Source organism: Oncorhynchus mykiss, chromosome 17, assembly GCF_057628025.1.
Source record: "Oncorhynchus mykiss isolate SJ-2025 chromosome 17, ASM5762802v1, whole genome shotgun sequence".
NCBI lineage: Eukaryota > Metazoa > Chordata > Actinopteri > Salmoniformes > Salmonidae > Oncorhynchus > Oncorhynchus mykiss.
This window is the reverse complement of record NC_143038.1, coordinates 16,857,164-16,875,039: the sequence shown is the minus strand read 5'-3', so window position 1 is coordinate 16,875,039 and position 17,876 is coordinate 16,857,164. Positions and strand designations below refer to the sequence as shown.

General features: G+C 44.6%; 1 long non-coding RNA gene across 1 annotated transcript; it reads right to left on the bottom strand.

Annotated features, from left to right (window-relative positions):
* Window positions 1–6,707: 6,707 nt before the first annotated feature.
* On the bottom strand, window positions 6,708–17,876 carry LOC149975752 (uncharacterized). The gene is made up of 2 exons (XR_016487787.1): window positions 14,416–17,876; window positions 6,708–9,385 (listed from the first exon to the last, which is right to left on the bottom strand). It is a non-coding gene; the product is annotated as an uncharacterized LOC149975752 (long non-coding RNA).

The window sequence follows — 17,876 nt, the reverse complement described above, 5'->3', positions numbered from 1 at the left end:
TCGGCCTCTTTCCCCCAGTCTTTTTTGGCACCAGGAAATAGGGAGAATATAGCCTTCTGTTCCTTTGCTCCTGGGGAACTACTGTGACTGCCTCTTTCGCCAAAAGTTCCGAAATCTCTTTCACAAGAGCGGCTACTTTCTCTGGCGTCTCCACACCCGAACGGGGTTGTTCGATGGAATGGAATGGCATAACCCTTCTCCAGCGTTTTGACTTAGCCAGGAAGAGGGTGCAGCTTCACTGCCACACCCAATCGTGCTCTGAGAGGGGGAGAGCGCAAAGTTGTGGTACAGACAGACAGTCGGAAGGACCTGTATTCCTCTATGGCCCAAGCCACCGCTGTCTCCCCACACTGAAGTGGTCGGACAGCCCAAGGTAGGCCCATTACGAAATGGGAAGGGAACACTAATGCGTTCTGAGAATCGGGGGTGCCGACACTTCGGTTATACATGTAACCTTGTGGTTCCAGCCCTCTGAACTCAGCACGGGTCTGCGCTACACTGAGGCGCCAGCCTGAATTAGTGCGCCATATCCCAACAGCAATTGCTTCATTGGCCCACTATGGGGCTGTGTACGCAGGCTGCTATTAAAACCCTTATCTGCTTCACTCCTAAGAGTGTGTAGTGTAGGTCCGTCTTGTTTTCCTCGTCATTCCCACTCACAACGCCCCTCCTGTGTGTGCTCAGCTCCACAGTGGTCTGCTGCACAGAGTGGTGTGAGAGAGAAGGAACCTGAGCGATCTCAGTTTTATTATGGAAAAGAGGTTCTCTTGTGACAAGTCAAATAGAACACATTCTTTATTAACCTGACAATTCAGGTTAATTCCTCCATTCCTTTGCAGGCGTTGGATGAACAGTGGGCACCCTCGCATGAAGTGCTGCGCTCTCCCATCCTCTCCCCCTCGTCCCGTCATGGCCGTCGCCTCTCGGCTGCCAGGGTGACGAAATAAACGAGGCCTCCCTCTCTCGTCAGTTTCACCGCCGCCTTCTCTGGGGCTGCCGGAGGCCCACTCTCGGTACTCCAGGTTCAGCTGCTCGATGGGCTCTCCATCTGGACGTAGACCCGGGTCTACTGGAGACGGTGGAGCGATGGGGATCCTTTTGTAGACGTTTTAGACCCTCCTGCCAATGACAGGTGTCTAGTCAGCTGCTTTCTCTCCTCCTCAAGCTTCCCAAAATGCGCTGTCGCATCTGACGGTGGCTCCAAAGAGACCGCTGTCAGAGATGGGGGCGTTCAATAGGGCGGCTTTGTCGGTCTCCTTCATAGCCGTCAAGGACAGCCAGAGGTTTTGTTCCATTACCACCGAAGTGGCCATTGATCTCCCTGCACATACAGCCGATGCCTGTGTGAGATGGAGAATGGCGCCAGAAATCTTTGACGCTTCCATCTCTCCCGACAGCCGCTCTCTACCCGTGGTGAGACGGGATAAGAGGCTGCCAAGAGGGCAATATTATTCACTGCTGCTACAGCTTGTGTACTTAGAACAAAGGACTTTCAGCCAGCTGTGCTGTGAGGTGGTCCTTAGTCATCGGTAATGTGGGTCTCTAGGATGATGGCCAAGAGCTCGAGCCTGGGACAAGGTACGCAGCTAATGCGTCCTCGAGCCTAGGGTTCTCTTGAGGCCATTCTCCGACCACTTTAGTTAATGGGATATACGCCGTCAAAGGTGTTTCCCATGCACCCTCCACATACTTGGCGAGCGAGGGCATGGTTGGTGCCAAAAGTAATAGGGGCCGCCCACCATTTCCAATTCCGGAATGGGGGGCAGTTATCTCCAGCCTTCTCGAAGACTGCTTAATGAGTCCTGTAAAAGAGCGCAGAGAGGCCACTGCGTAGGAGGGGGCTGCTGAAAATTCAGAGCCCATCTTCCTCTCGCATAAGGATGTGAAAATCCCCTCATTCTCCCTAGGGAGTGGTTTTTTTTCAGCCTTGGTCAGTAGACTGGATTCTTTCGTCGAAAAACCCAGACACTTCTCAACATCCTCATCCTCACCAGAAGCGCCGTCATCATATGACGCCTCAGAACCGGAGGCTATCATAGACACGACGTCCTCTAGAAGGAAAACCTCACTGAAAAATGCACATCGCTGTTTCCTCTCCTTTAAAGAAAGGAGTGGGCAGCTAGGGCTTTCCAGAGGATCTGTGAGGAAGCCCCTAGCGTGCTTTGAACCTTAACACACCACAGTTTTTGCGGGTCCAAAGCCACCATAGCGGTGCATAATTTTCTCTCAGGCTATTCGCTGCCTAGGCAGCTGGATAAATGGCCGCTAGAAACTGATAATGGTGCATGTGACTTCAGTTTTTGGTTATCCACAAATGTCGAAATTACAGTGCCTTGCGAAAGTATTCGTCCCCCTTGAACTTTGCGACCTTTTGCCACATTTCAGGCTTCAAACAAAGATATAAAACTATTTTTTTGTGAAGAATCAACAACAAGTGGGACACAATCATGAAGTGGAATGACATTTATTGGATATTTCAAACTTTTTTAACAAATCAAAACTGAAAAATTGGGCGTGCAAAATTATTCAGCCCCCTTAAGTTAATACTTTGTAGCGCCACCTTTTGCTGCAATTACAGCTGTAAGTTGCTTGGGGTATGTCTATCAGTTTTGCACATCGAGAGACTGACATTTTTTCCCATTCCTCCTTGCAAAACAGCTCAAGCTCAGTGAGGTTGGATGGAGAGCATTTGTGAACAGCAGTTTTCAGTTCTTTCCACAGATTCTCGATTGGATTCAGGACTTTGACTTGGCCATTCTAACACCTGGATATGTTTATTTTTGAACCATACCATTGTAGATTTTGCTTTGTTTTGGATCATTGTCTTGTTGGAAGACAAATCTCCGTCCCAGTCTCAGGTCTTTTGCAGACTGCATCAGGTTTTCTTTCAGAATGGTCCTGTATTTGGCTCCATCCATCTTCCCATCAATTTTAACCATCTTCCCTGTCCCTGCTGAAGAAAAGCAGGCCCAAACCATGATGCTGCCACCACCATGTTTGACAGTGGGGATGGTGTGTTCAGGGTGTTGCTTTTATGCCAAACATAACGTTTTGCATTGTTGCCAAAAAGTTCAATTTTGGTTTCATCTGACCAGAGCACCTTCTTCCAAATGTTTGGTGTGTCTCCCAGGTGGCTTGTGGCAAACTTTAAACAACACTTTTTATGGATATCTTTAAGAAATGGCTTTCTTCTTGCCACTCTTCCATAAAGGCCAGATTTGTGCAATATACGACTGATTGTTGTCCTATGGACAGTCTCCCACCTCAGCTGTAGATCTCTGCAGTTCATCCAGAGTGATCATGGGCCTCTTGGCTGCATCTCTGATCAGTCTTCTCCTTGTATGAGCTGAAAGTTTAGAGGGACGGCCAGGTCTTGGTATATTTGCAGTGGTCTGATACTCCTTCCATTTCAATATTATTGCTTGCACAGTGCTCCTTGGGATGTTTAAAGCTTGGGAAATCTTTTTGTATCCAAATCCGGCTTTAAACTTCTTCACAACAGTATCTCGGACCTGCCTGGTGTGTTCCTTGTTCTTCATGATGCTCTCTGCGCTTTTAACGGACCTCTGAGACTATCACAGTGCAGGTGCATTTATACGGAGACTGGATTACACACAGGTGGATTGTATTTATTATCATTAGTCATTTAGGTCAACATTTGATCATTCAGAGATCCTCACTGAACTTCTGGAGAGAGTTTGCTGCACTGAAAGTAAAGGGTCTGAATAATTTTGCACGCCCAATTTTTCAGTTTTCGATTTGTTAAAAAAGTTTGAAATATCCAATAAATGTCATTCCACTTCATGATTGTGACCCACTTGTTGATTCTTCACAAAAAAATACAGTTTTATATCTTTATGTTTGAAGCCTGAAATGTGGCAAAAGGTCGCAAAGTTCAAGGGGGCCGAATACTTTCGCAAGGCACTGTAGTCAGACAGAAAAGCAACTAAAGTAACTAAGTAACTGTAAATAGCATATTCATAGAAATACACGCACATAGAAGGTAAAATAAAATATAGAAAGACATAGATAAGTGATTAAATACCATAGCTACTAGTAACGGTAAGGATTAAGGATGGGTAGAAATTCCTCAAAGGAGGTGCCGGAACTAACGGGAGACGAGCGTTATATGAAACAGAGACAAGAGAAACATTGATTTCGGTCTAAAATGGAGAAAGAAATATGATTTTGATGGCTGTCTAAATGTAGAAAAGCTGGAATCACTTATAAAACAGATACATAAGGAATGTGGAAAAAAATTGAAAAAGCAGAATAAACAGGGGTTATACACAGCCAGAGTTTGGCTTTCAGAAGCAAAAAAAGAGTTGGATGTAGATAGTAGTAAGTCTAAAAAGAGCCAAGATGCGTTGCCCTCCGCTCCCGCAGATGAAAAAGTTAACCAATTGGGTGGAGTTGAGGGTAACAAACTATATCCTTCTCGAATATACCAAGAATACAGAGGTAATCCAGTCGATGAAATAGTGGTTGAGAGAATACGGCTGCAGGAGCTACCTGCGAAATCACCACCCATATATGTGAATCCTGCTGAAGCCGAGGGAGGTATAATAGAGGTAGAAAAAGGAATAAAGTCGAGAAGTGGATAAGGTGAGTCAAAAGAAAAATATAAAATGTTTTAATTGTAAGAAATTGGACATTTCGCCCGGGAGTGTAACACGCAAACGTCACCACCTGCTACCAATCGCTTATGACCGAAAATAACTTCTGGACATCAGAATAGCGATTACTCCCCCGGAACTGGCAGAAGCTTTTCCTTTAACGAGTCCGACGAGAAGGATATTGTTAATGTAATTCCAATATGTTTTCATTCATTGAATTCACTTAGTCTATTTTGAGAATTTGTAAGATTCTTATATGCATAAAATATCAATTAGATAATAGTATTTATTCTCGGAGCGCGCTGCCATGAAACCACTAAAAGTTTATATACAAAATATGACAACATAGGGGGAAGGACATTTTAAAACCTATCGACCAGGACAGAACATTTCAAAAGTTTATTCCCACCCCCTCGCTCGCTCACTTCAGACACACAGTTAAATCAAGATTAAACTTCTGAAGTCTTCATCTATCACTATTCAGCAGACAGCTCCAGATAATGGAAAACCTAGGAAAACACCCCAGAGCTAAGTTGAGTCGGTTCAACCATAGGTTAACGATCCTTTCTGCTTACTTAAAACCAACAATCCAGCCCTCCCCAACCTAGCTGGAAAGGTATTTATTTTATTTAATTACCCCCTGTTTCATGCTCCACAATCCCTTCCTTATGAATTCATATTATTAATCAGATATAATAAAATAAAAAATAAAAAAGTATGTTTTAGTTATAGTTCTATTTAAAATGTAGATATTGTTTAGTCATTATTCATAACAGATATACTGCTCTCCCAGGAACAGGCCCAAATCCCCGTCATTTGCGTGAAGAAAAGACTAAGCAAAAGAGGACGCAGATCGGGCTGCCTTCTGAGAATCCATAGGCGAGCGAGTAAACTCCCACGTCCTTCCGTTCTACTTGCTAACATGTAATCATTGGAAAATAAAATTGATGACCTACGATTATCCTACCAACGGGATATTAATATCTTATGTTTCACAGAGTTGTGGCTGAATGACGACATGGATAATATAGAGCTGGCGGGATTTTCCACGCACCGGCAGAATAGAGATGCTACGTCTGGTAAGACAATGGGTGGGGGTGTGTGTCTTGTCAATAACAGCTGGTGCGCGATGTCTAATATTAAAGAAGTCTTGAGGTATTGCTCGCCTGAGGTAGAGAACCTAATGATAAGCTGTAGACCACACTATCTACCAAGAGAGTTCTCATCTATATTATTCGTATCCGTCTATTTACCACCACAAACCGATGCTGGCACTAAGACCACACTCAACCAACTCTGTAAGGCCATAAGCAAAACAGAAAATGGTAATCCAGTGTGACGACCCTCCCACTCTGTCTGCCGTATTCTCTTTGTTGTTCCCTTATTAGGATGCTGGTGGGCGGAGTTGGGAGGGTCGTCAGCTACATGGGAAACACCTGGGCCCAGGTGTTTCCCAGGATAAATACACCACTTCCCCATTCATGGAGGAGACTCTCTCCATGTAGACACTTTGATAGTTTTTTTTGTTGTGTTTCTTGGTGGTTTTTGGTTGTTTGCTTTAGCACCTTTCAAAACCCTGCATTATCACATTCATGCATGCAAAACACTCACTTACAATACTGATTACACACACCATTGTATATTTTCCTTAGTTGCTTTAGTTAATAAATATATATTTTGTTACTCCTTATCTCCACGTTGTCTCCCTTTTGTTACGGGCTTTGAGCCGGTTTGTGACAAGTGGGGGCTTGTCCGGAATATTTGAACTATTGGGTTGGGAGACCGTGGAGGTACGTATTTGGTTTGCATATTTTTTGTTTGTTTGATAGGTCCAGTATTGGTTGCCTTTGTTGCTTGGGTTGTGTGCTGCGTTGGAGAGAGTATAATGGTTAGTTTCCAGGCCCTGCCTAGCCTGGAAACGTTTGTTCTACTTTCTGTTGGGCCATCAGTCTGAGGTGAGTTATCGGCTGTGTACCTCGGTGGGATATTTGGGTAGGGTAGTGGAACGTGCTACCTGGAGCTATAGCCTTTTTCCCCTGATAGGCTTAGCGACATGTTTCATTTTTTGGAATATGTTGGGCATGGTTAATGTTTTATTTTTGTGTGGTGTCTGTGGACTGAGCAGTTGTCTCAGGGGCACATCCATGGCTTGGTGGAATTTGCCAGCATGCTGGGGAGTTTTTCCCTTGCCAGTGGGCTACAGTGTGTAAATTCCCACCGCAAATCCGCACGAAGACTAGTGTTGAGTTTTTGTAGGTTTTGGGGAAGCTCCGTATCTCATCTCTCTTCTGTGGTGCTCAGGGTGATTGTCAATTCTCGGGTTGTGGTCTGGTGTGTTCAGCAGAGGGGAAGAGCGAGATTTTTTTTTTGTAACTATGGCGTCTTATGTAGATGAATTAATTCGCTTTCCATCGGAGGAATTGTTAGATTTAGGTACTAAAGAACAGCTGTTGAAGGTCGCTGAACACTACAAGGTTGAGATTAGTGATAAACGTCTAAAGAATTCTATTAGGTTGAAGTTCTTGAAGTTACTACTGGGCCAGCCTCTGCTGAGAATTTGTCGTCTCCCCATAACGTTACAATGGCCATTCCATCGGTTAGTCCTAGTAGCCTTCTTTTTGAACAGCAGAAATAACTGCTTCTGTTACAGCTAGAGCATAATCGGCAAAATGATCGTGAGAAGTTAGAGCATGATCGTGTAAAGTATGAAAAGGAATTGGCATTTAAACAAGATATGGAGCGTGCTAAAATCAAGTTGCAACAAGAACGTATAGAGTTGGTTAGGGAAGGAAAGATCTCAGGGGAGAGTTTGTTTTGGGAAGGTGATCCAGATTTACCTAGGGGTAGTTCCTCTTTTGGTCGTGCCCCAGAGACATTTGATATTGTTGGGAACTTACGGTTATTGCCTCAGTTTAATGAAAGGGATACCGAGACATTCTTTTCGTTGTTTGAGTGTGTTGCTGACGCTAGGAGTTGGCCTGATTCTGACCGCACTTTAATGTTGCAGTGTGTGCTGACTGGTAAAGCGCAGGAAGCATATTCAGCTCTTAGTGTACACGACAGTGCCAATTATGATAAAGTTAAAACAGCTGTGTTACAGATTTATGAATTGGTCCCTGAGGCTTACCGCCAACGAGGAGTGTCACTACTGTCAAGGTTCAGGTCATCGGAAAAACAAATGTCCACTTCTCAGGTCAAAGGGTGCTTACGCTAAATCCAAGCCTACCGCGTTAGCTGCACCTGTTCCACATCAGTTCACTCATGACTCATTTCCTTAGGCCCAGGAGAATGTGAAAGTCCATATTGATCCAGACTATTTACCTTTCATTATGGAAGGTTTTGTGTCTGTTAGGAAGTAAAGACCTAGTGCCAGTGAAGATCCTGAGAGACACAGGTGCCTCTGAATCATTTGTGTTGGAATCTGTGTTACCCTTTTCTGCTAAGACTGATTCGGGGAATAGTGTTCTAATTAGGGGAATAGGTTTGAACTCTGTCAGTTCCATTGCATAAACTGATGTTGGATTGTGGGCTGGTGAAGGGTGAAGTTGTTGTGGGGGTGCGTCCTTTGTTGCCTATTGAGGGTATCGACGTTATCCTTGGGAATAACTTGGTTATGGTGAGCGTGTATGGCCTGTCGTGTTTCCATCTCTAGTGGTTTCCACTAAGCCGTCATTTGTTGGGATTCCTGATGAGTGTACAGAGTTTCCCAGAGGTGTTCTCTGCGTGTGCAGTGACACGTTCTATGAGCCGTGGCGAATTGGTCACTGCGCCTGTTTTCCCTGTTATTCCGTTATCTGTAACCCGTTCAGATCTAATTCATGCGCAACGGGATGACCCCACGTTAGAAGAGTTGCGTGACCAAATTGTGCCTGTAGAACAGTTGGGAGATGTCACCCATGGCTATTTTCTCCAAGAGGATGTCCTGATGAGAAAGTGGGTGTCTCATGATAGTTGTTTTCTGGGGGAGGCAATTAGTCAGGTTGTTGTACCAGTTAATATTAAGCTTCGTGAGTTGGTGTTGGAAACTTCCCACAGCGACGTTGCTGGACATATGGGGGTGAGGAAAACCTACAATCGCATTAAGACATTTGTTACGAATCGCTTTTGGCCCGACAGTCTAGGGGGGGGATGGTAATGAGACCCGTAACATAACTCATGCAAATTATAATTGTGAACGAAATAACCACGACAACTGAAATCTACCGTCAAACTCAAGGTAATGGGGGGAGCAGGAAAGGGGGCTGAGCTGGACCCAAGGAAAGAAACAATAAGTATTCAAAAACACCCCTAAGCTAGACTAGCCTACTTTAACAACAGCTAATTAACTAACCAAAAATACAGTGGGTGGTCCGCCCAGTTCTAACTAGTGTATTTAACAAAGTCTACCTACGGGTAGTGTATGCCCATGGGCGACTTGTCTTGGTTTCCCCTTTTCCCACCAGCAATCAAACACAAACACCATAACCAAAAACAATACTCACAGGTGATGACAAAGGGCTATGGAGGTGCTCAAACAAAAGAGAGGTTAATACACAGAGAGAAACACAGATCTACAAACATGGCATTTACAGAGAGATTGAGCTCTAGAGCAAACAACTGATGGGGTTTTTAAACCAAGGGAAAGGAGCTGTGATAGGGTAGGAAACAGGAGGAGGTGTGTCTTCTGATTGATGATTGATTGTTGACTGATTGGGGAGTGATGATTTTCACCTGTGAGGGGAGAAGGAGAGAAAATAAACACACAGGATACACACACAGACACAGGATACCTGTATCCATAACACTCCCACCTTTAAAAGAGCAACCCTAGGGATTGCGACCACAGTATTACCATTAATACTCACAACAATAAAGTCAACCTTGCCAAAACATACAAAAATCATTTTTACACACGAGACAAAGCATCTGCCAACACATTATCAGAACCCTTTTTGTGGCGGATCTCCAAATTATAATTTTGTGCAATCAGCACCCAACGCATAAGGCGCTGGTTCTGGTTGTACATCCGGTGGAGAAAAACTAAGGGGTTATGGTCAGTATACACAATCACTGGTAGGGCACTGGAACCAATGTATACTTCAAAGTATTGCAGAGCCAACAAAGCAAGAGCTTCTTGTTCTATTGTCGCATAGTTTGTTTAAGTAGAACAGCACCTCGGCACTAGCATCTACCTCAAGTTTGAACGGTTGTTCAAAATCCGGAGCAGCAAGTATAGGTGTACTACATAAGTGCTTTCGCAGATTCAAAAGCTCTCTTACAATCAGGGGACCACACAAATGGTCTAGCCGGACTAAGCAAATTGGTCAATGGAGCAACTACCGCAGAGAAATTTTTACAGAAGCTACGGTAGTAGCCAACCATCCCTAAAAAGCGGCGTAGCTCTCGTCTGGTGGTAGGTGCAGGGAATGCAGTTATAGCCAAGACCTTGGCATCAACAGGGCGCGCCTTCCCAAACTCGCACTTTGCTAAGTTCAGGGTTAGAGAAGCAGCTGCCAACCGTTCACACACTACCCTTAGAGAGTCAACATGATCTGACTACTCAGACGAATAAATCACTAGGTCATCAAGGTATGCACTACAATTAGGAACGCCAGCTAATACGGAGTTAACCAGTCGTTGGAAAGTGGCTGGTGCATTTCGCATCCCAAAAGCCATGATTGAGTACTGTAGGAAGTTGTCTGGGGTCACAAAGGCAGAAATCTCAGAAGCACGTGAAGTTAACGGAACCTGCCAGTAACCTTTTAAGAGGTCCAACTTAGTTACATACTTAGCAGCACCAATAGTGTCGATACAGTCGTCCAGTCTGGGTAACGGGAACGAATCTGGCATTGTGACAGAATTGACCTTTCGATAATCCGTACATAACCTGGACGTACCATCAGGTTTAGGAACCAGAATGCAAGGAGAACTCCAAGGGTTTGAACTTGGCTTAGCCAGGTCATTCTCCAACAAAGATCTCACTTCATCCCTCATTATCTTCCTCTTGGAAGCGTTGATACGATATGGGTGTTGCTTGATAGGTGTAGCATTTCCAACATTAATGTCATGTTCCAACATTTGTGCAAGTAGGAACGTCATTAAAGAGACATGGAAAACTGTGGTAGCCTCACAATATCATCGGTCTGTCCTTCCGTTAAATTAACCAGACCGGATTGGATAGACAGCAGCATTTCTGAGTTGGGTAATCTAACACACCGCTGCTGAGTATTGCGCAACTCCAATCCATCAACATCATCAATATGACAGTCCACTATGATAGCAGTAGTAGCAGAGGAGACAGCAGTACCTTCCTCAGTTTTTGAACTCTCTAACTGTGTGATGGTTCGGGTGTGCTAAGCTTTCAACATGTTAATGTGACACACACGAGATTGGCGTTGTCTATCAGGAGTTTGAAGCACATAGTCAGTTTCACTTATTTTCTTTTCAATTAAATAAGGACCAGAGAAACGAGCTGACAGTGAAGATCCTGGAACAGGTAATAACACCAGTACTTGGTCACCTGGCTGTAGTGGACAAGAAACAGCCTCTTTATCATAGTGTCTTTTCATGCTCCTCTGTGAGTAAGACAGAGCTTCCTTTGCGAGAGCACAAGCTTGGTGTAGGCGCTCACGAAAGCGACTAACATAGTCCAACACATTCTCATCTCCTGTACACAACTCTTGGGACAAGAACTGTTCTTTAAGGACTTTCATTGGTCCTCTTACTGTGTGACCAAACACTAGTTCAGCCGGGCTGAAACCTAGGGACTCCTGCACCGTTTCACGAGCAGCAAACAAAACTAGAGGAACTCCCTCATACCAATCTTTCTCAGATTCCAAACAATATTTACGTAGCATAGACTTCAGTGTCTGATGCCATCTTTCAAGCGCACCCTGAGACTCACTGGCAACACAGGACGTACCCGCACTCTGAATATTCCACTGATTAACTCAGAGTGTACCTTCACAAAGTGCAATGGCACTGGGACAAAACCCATTTCAATACTCTGCACTAACACACTGGAACCACAGTATGTATCATCAGATTAGGGCAACACCTCAGACAATATAAACGACTGCGCCGCACCAGTATCTCTAAGGATTTTAACCGGACGCTGAGACGCTTCGTCATTCGTTAGGGACACAAACTCTTCAAATGAATGGTTCATAACTGCGGTCGGGGACTGAGACTTTCAAACTACAGTTACCCTGAGGCACCTGTTTTGTTGCAGACCTCACAACCGTACGAACTAGAGCAACACCTGTTGGCGGCTTGGCACGAAGAGGCATCCCTTGTTTGCGTTTAAGCAGGAAGCAATCATTAATCATATGTCCTACTTTATGACAATAGAAACAGGGACGCTCATTCTTCTGGCGTGCTTGATATACTACTGCTGGCCGACTAGGGCTAAAGGTAGGAAACTGTTAGTGTTCAAATACTGGAGAGTTGAGACCAAATCACGGACGCTGGACAGAGTGGATTTCAGTTGTAACAAAAGACAGTTTTAATGAGTCAGAGATATCTTGTCCCGCAGTTTTACGTGCACGGACCTAGTTCACATAACTCGGCAAGGAGCCAGGTGAAAAAGAGGCCTATACAATGGTTACATACATTTTTATACATAGAATAAAGTAGGTGGAGTCTTGTCGTTTCGGTCTTCTTGACTGGTCGGAGGGTTGGAGGCGGGCCTTGCTCTAGCCAGAGCGGGCCCCATTGGTGCACAGCAAAAGTGCTTTGCTCTTGGGACCGGCCAGTTAGAGGGAGATGAGATGTGTGTTTATATAAGGAAGAGGGGGTCAGTCTTATGGCTGGGTGTATGTGTTCTTACGACGGAATGTCTTTGTTTATATGAGCTATGTGTATGAATATTTATATAACAAAACTCAGTGGCTCTACTCTCAGTATGAGCCGAAAATACACTCTTGTGCGTCAACACAAACTCGTCTGCCAACACAGACGCTTCTGCCAGGGAGGATACTTTCTGTTCGTTTAGGTAAACTACAGCGCGTTCGGGTAAACAATTTTTAAACTCTTCCAACAAGGTTAACTCCCGGAGGGAGTTGAAATCAGTTACCTTACTAGCAGCATGCCATTTATCAAACATATTTCCCTTATCTCTAGCAAATTCCACATAAGTCTTACTAGAAGACTTTCTATGAGACCTAAATCTCTGTCGGTATGCCTCAGGTACAAGCTCATAAGCACGAAGAACAGTAGCTTTGACCACTTCATAATTCAAACTGTCCTCCAGAGGTAGCGCTGACAAAACCTCTTGGGCTTTACCAGTTAATTTACACTGAAGTAATAGACACCATACCTCTTCAGGCCATTTCAATGCAACAGCTATTCGTTCAAATACACAAAAATAGGAGTCAACCTCCGACTCCCTGAACAAAGGTACTAAGGCAATCTGCCTACTAATGTCAAACGTGTTTGAGGACACAGCAGGTGAGGACGACTCACTAACAGTGACAGTAGGACCGGAGGCTAGCCTCGCTGTCTCTGCCTCCAGTTCCATCTGGCGCATTTTTAATGTCATCTGCCGCTGTTCTCGTTCTTTTCCTGCCTCAATTTTACACATCTCCAACTGGAGAGTCTCTCGCCTAATTTGGGCTCTCTCTTCCACCTCTAGTTGGAACTGTGCTAAACGGACATCCCTCCTGGCATCACCGTTTGACAGTGGGGAGAGTGGATCAAAACGGGACAATGTGGCTGGTGTTTTAGCCTCGCCCTCATTATCAGACACCAATGGGCTTACAGGAGCAGCAACATCCCCTACAGGGGTAGTAGACTCAGGCAGCGGTAACACAAGCACCTGCTCTTCCAACAATACATTTAACACTAGCTGTTTAACCTCCGCCTTAACTAAACTCTGCGAAATTGATATTGAATAATGGTCAGCCAAGGTAATTAAGTCAACTCTACGACATTTGTCAAAAACCTCCCACGAAGGGTTATCCAAAAAGGACTTCAAATCAAAAGTAGCCATCTTACACTACTTCACAAGAGCCCAAAAAAATAGCAAACACTAATGCTACTTCAGCTATAACGTTTAACACTGAACTATACCACTACAACAATCTACATGAGCGGCATGGGTGTCAGTTATGACAGATCCCGAATGAGCCCCCACTTATGTTACGAATCCCTTTTGGCTCGAAAGTCTAGGGGGGATGGTAATGAGACCCGTAACATAACTCATGCAAATTATAATTGTGACAAAGTAAAAGTGTGAACGAAATAACCACGACAACTGAAATCTACCGTCAAACTCAAGGTTTATTTATAAACACACGGTAATGGGGGGAGCAGGAAAAGGGGCTGAGCTGGACCCAAGGAAAGAAACAATAAGTATTCAAAAACACCCCTAAGCCAGACTAGCCTACTTTAACAACAGCTAATTAACTAACCAAAAATACACCAGTTCTAACTAGTGTATTTAACAAAGTCTACCTACGGGTATTGTATGCCCATGGGCGACTTGTCTTGGTTTCCCCTTTTCCCACCAGCAATCAAACACAAACACCATAACCAAAAACAATACTCACAGGTGATGACAAAGTGCTATGGAGGTGCTCAAACAAAAGAGAGGTTAATTAACAGAGAGTGAAACACAGAGATCTACAAACATGGCATTTACAGAGAGATTGAGCTCTAGAGCAAACAACTGATGGGGTTTTTAAACCAAGGGAAAGGAGCTGTGATATGGTAGGAAACAGGAGGAGGTGTGTCTTCTGATTGATGAATGATTGTTGACTGATTGGGGAGTGATTTTCACCTGTGGGGGGAGAAGGAGAGAAAAGAAACAGACACAGGATACCTGTATCCGTAACACATTTATTTTGGCCTAGATTAAAGAGGGATGTTTCTGATTTTATCAAAACTTGTCACACCTGTCAATTAACTGGTAAGCCTAATCAAGCTATTAAACCGGTACCATTGTTTCCTATTCCTGTACTCAGCCAACCTTTTGAGTATCTGATTATTGACTGTGTGGGTCCCCTGCCTCGTTCTAAAAAGGGTAGTAGTTAGTTACCTGTTCACTGTGATGTGTCAGACCACTAGGTTTCCTGCTGCCTATCCTCTCCGATCTATCACAACTAAATCTGTGTTAAAAGCTTTGACTCAGTTTCTCTCATTGTTTGGAATCCCTAAGGTCATTCAGAGTGATCAAGGATCTAATTTCACCTCTAATCTGTTTAGTCAGGTTCTTCAACAGCTCCATATTAAACACAATTTGTCTAGCGCCTATCACGCGCAAAGTCAAGGAGCACAGGAACGTTTCCATCAAACTCTTAAGTCTTTGTTGAGAGCTTATTGTACTGAGATGGATAAGGATTGGGAGGAGGGGTTGCCTTGGTTACTGTTAGCCGCTAGGGAGGTTTCACAGGAGAGCACGGGTTTCAGACCAAATGACCTTGTGTTTGGACATAGGGTGCGTGGACTTTTATCTGTTCTCCAGGATGACTGGAAGTCTCCCGAGCCTCCTCTGTCCCTGTTATCGTATGTGTGTGATTTCCGGCGACGGCTGTATGCCGCTGGTGAAATGGCTAAAGAGAAGTTATCATCTTCACAGCAGAGGATGAAGGGCATATTTGATCGCCGAGCTGAGCCTCGTCACTTTAGTCCGGGTGACCAGGTTCTTGCTCTGCTGCCAATTGTTGGTTCTCCTTTTCAACCCAAGTTTCAAGGTCCATATACAGTGTTGCACCAGTACACTGAGCAAAATTATCTGGTGGCCACTCCAGAACGGAGGAAAGCACACCAGCTGTGCCATGTAAATCTGTTAAAACCCTATTATGCACGTTCCTCTGAGACTGAACAGTGGGATTCTGCAGAAGACGCTAAACCTGTTCTTTTGGCTGATACCGTTGTTTCCTTGGGTTCTTGTCGTGCTAGATCTGTGCATGAGGAGGAAGATGTTCCTGGTCCTGACGATTTGTATATTGGGTAGATTGAACAATTCAGAAACACTGGATATCTTAGACAGTCTTCTCACTCACCTACCTGTTGATGGGCGGAAAGAGATGGTTGGTCTGATTCAGAGATTTCCAGGTTTGTTTTCTGATACACCTACACGTACAAACTTAATAGAACATGATATTGACATTGGAGATGCTGACCCCATTCGTCAGCGGTTCTATAGAGTTTCTTCAGAGAAACTACGTTGTCTGGATGCTGAGGTCAAGCACATGCTGGAGAGTAAGATAGCAGAGCCTTCTTTCTCCAGTTGGGCTTCTCCCTGTATCTTGGTCAGTAAACCGGATGGAACAAACCGATTTTGTACGGACTACCGTAAGGTAAACAGTGTCACAAAGCCAGATTAATTTCCTCTTCCTCGGATGGAGGACTGTGTTGATCAAGTCGGTGCAGCTAAGTTTGTGAGCAAATTTGACCTGTTAAAAGGCTATTGGCAGGTGCCACTGACGACTAGGGCACGTGAAATCTCTGCCTTTATTACACCCTTTGGTCTGTACTCGTATCCGGTTATGAGTTTCGGTCTGCGTAATGCACCTGCGACTTTTCAGCGACTTATGAACAGGGTTGTCGCCGGTCTGACCGGGTGCGCTGTTTATTTGGACGATGTAGTGATATATGCAGATACTTGGGAAGAACATCTGTCCCGTATTCAAGCCTTGTTCGAACGTCTGGCTGCGGCTCGCCTCACAATCAATCTGGCTAAATGTGAGTTTGCTAAGGCAACCGTTACACACGTTGGAAAAGTGGTTGGACAGAGTGAAGTGCGTCCTGTTCGGGCTAAAGTGGTGGCTATTGATGCTTTTCCATCACCAACTACTAAAAAGGAACTGATGCGTTTCTTGGGCATGATTGGTTATTACCGTAGTTTTTGTAGTAACTTCTCTACTGTGGTCGCTCCCTTGACCGATATGCTGAAAGCTAAGGCTGTTTACGTTTGGTCTACTCGTTGTCAACACGCTTTTGAAGATGCAAAGAGGTTGCTTACCTCAACTCCGGTGGTGGCTGCTCCTCGCATGGATTTGTCATTTACCTTGCAGGTGGATGCTAGTCATGTGGGGGCAGGTGCAGTTTTTCTGCAAGCAGATGTGTCTGGGGTTGAGAGGCCTGTTTCTTTTCCAAAAAGTTTAACAATTATCAGTTGAATTATTCAGTTATTGAAAAGGAAGCGCTAGCACTCATTTGGGCGCTACAACACTTCGAAGTGTATGTCGGGTCGGGGGTAGTACCTATTGTGGTCTACACCGACCATAACCCCCTCACTTTTTTGAGGTCCACGATGTGTCCAAACCAGAGGATAATGCGATGGTGTTTATTTTTACAATCATTCCATCTCGATGTGCAGCACATCAGGGGGACTGCAAACGTGATTGCTGATGCGCTCTCTCGTGCACCCTGTTCCTAAATGTTTACGTGACTGACCATTGTTTCGTATTGTCATGTTCTCTCTGTCCTGTCTGTTCCCTCCTGGTCTTGTTTTCTTCTTTCCTCTTAAATGTTGCTTCCTGTGCGAAGTTTGCTGAGGTTTGGGGAGGAGGTTGGCTGGGGCAAATTGTAAGTGTGAACACGTAACCCCTCATCAATTTGTGGCGCAGAAGCTGTGTCAATTTGGAACTCAGAGGTTGGTATTTTGTTCCGGGGTCCTTGTTGGTCCCCGGTTTTATGGGGGGGAATGTGACGACCCTCCCACTTTGTCTGCCGTATTTTCTCTTTGTTGTTCCCTTATTAGGATGCTGGTGGGCGGAGTTGGGAGGGTCGTCAGCTACATGGGAAACACCTGGGCCCAGGTGTTTCCCAGGATAAATACACCACTTCCCCATTCATGGAGGAGACTCTCTCCATGTAGACACTTTGATAGTTTTTTTTGTTGTGTTTCTTGGTGGTTTTTGGTTGTTTGCTTTAGCACCTTTCAAAACCCTGCATTATCACATTCATGCATGCAAAACACTCACTTACACTACTGATTACTGATTACACACACCATTGTATATTTTCCTTAGTTGCTTTAGTTAATAAATATATATTTTGTTACTCCTTATCTCCACGTTGTCTCCCTTTTGTTACAGGCTTTGAGCCGGTTCGTGACATCCAGAAACACCGCTCCTAGTGGCCGGGGACTTTTAATGCAGGAAAAGATAAATCAGTTTTACCAAATGTTTGTGTCAAATATGCAACCAGAGGAAGAAAAAAAAAACTCTAGACCACATTTACTCCACATACAGAGATGCATACAAAGCTCTCCCCCACCCTCCATTTGGCAAGTCTGACCATAATTCTATCCTCCCATAATTCGATTCCTGCTTA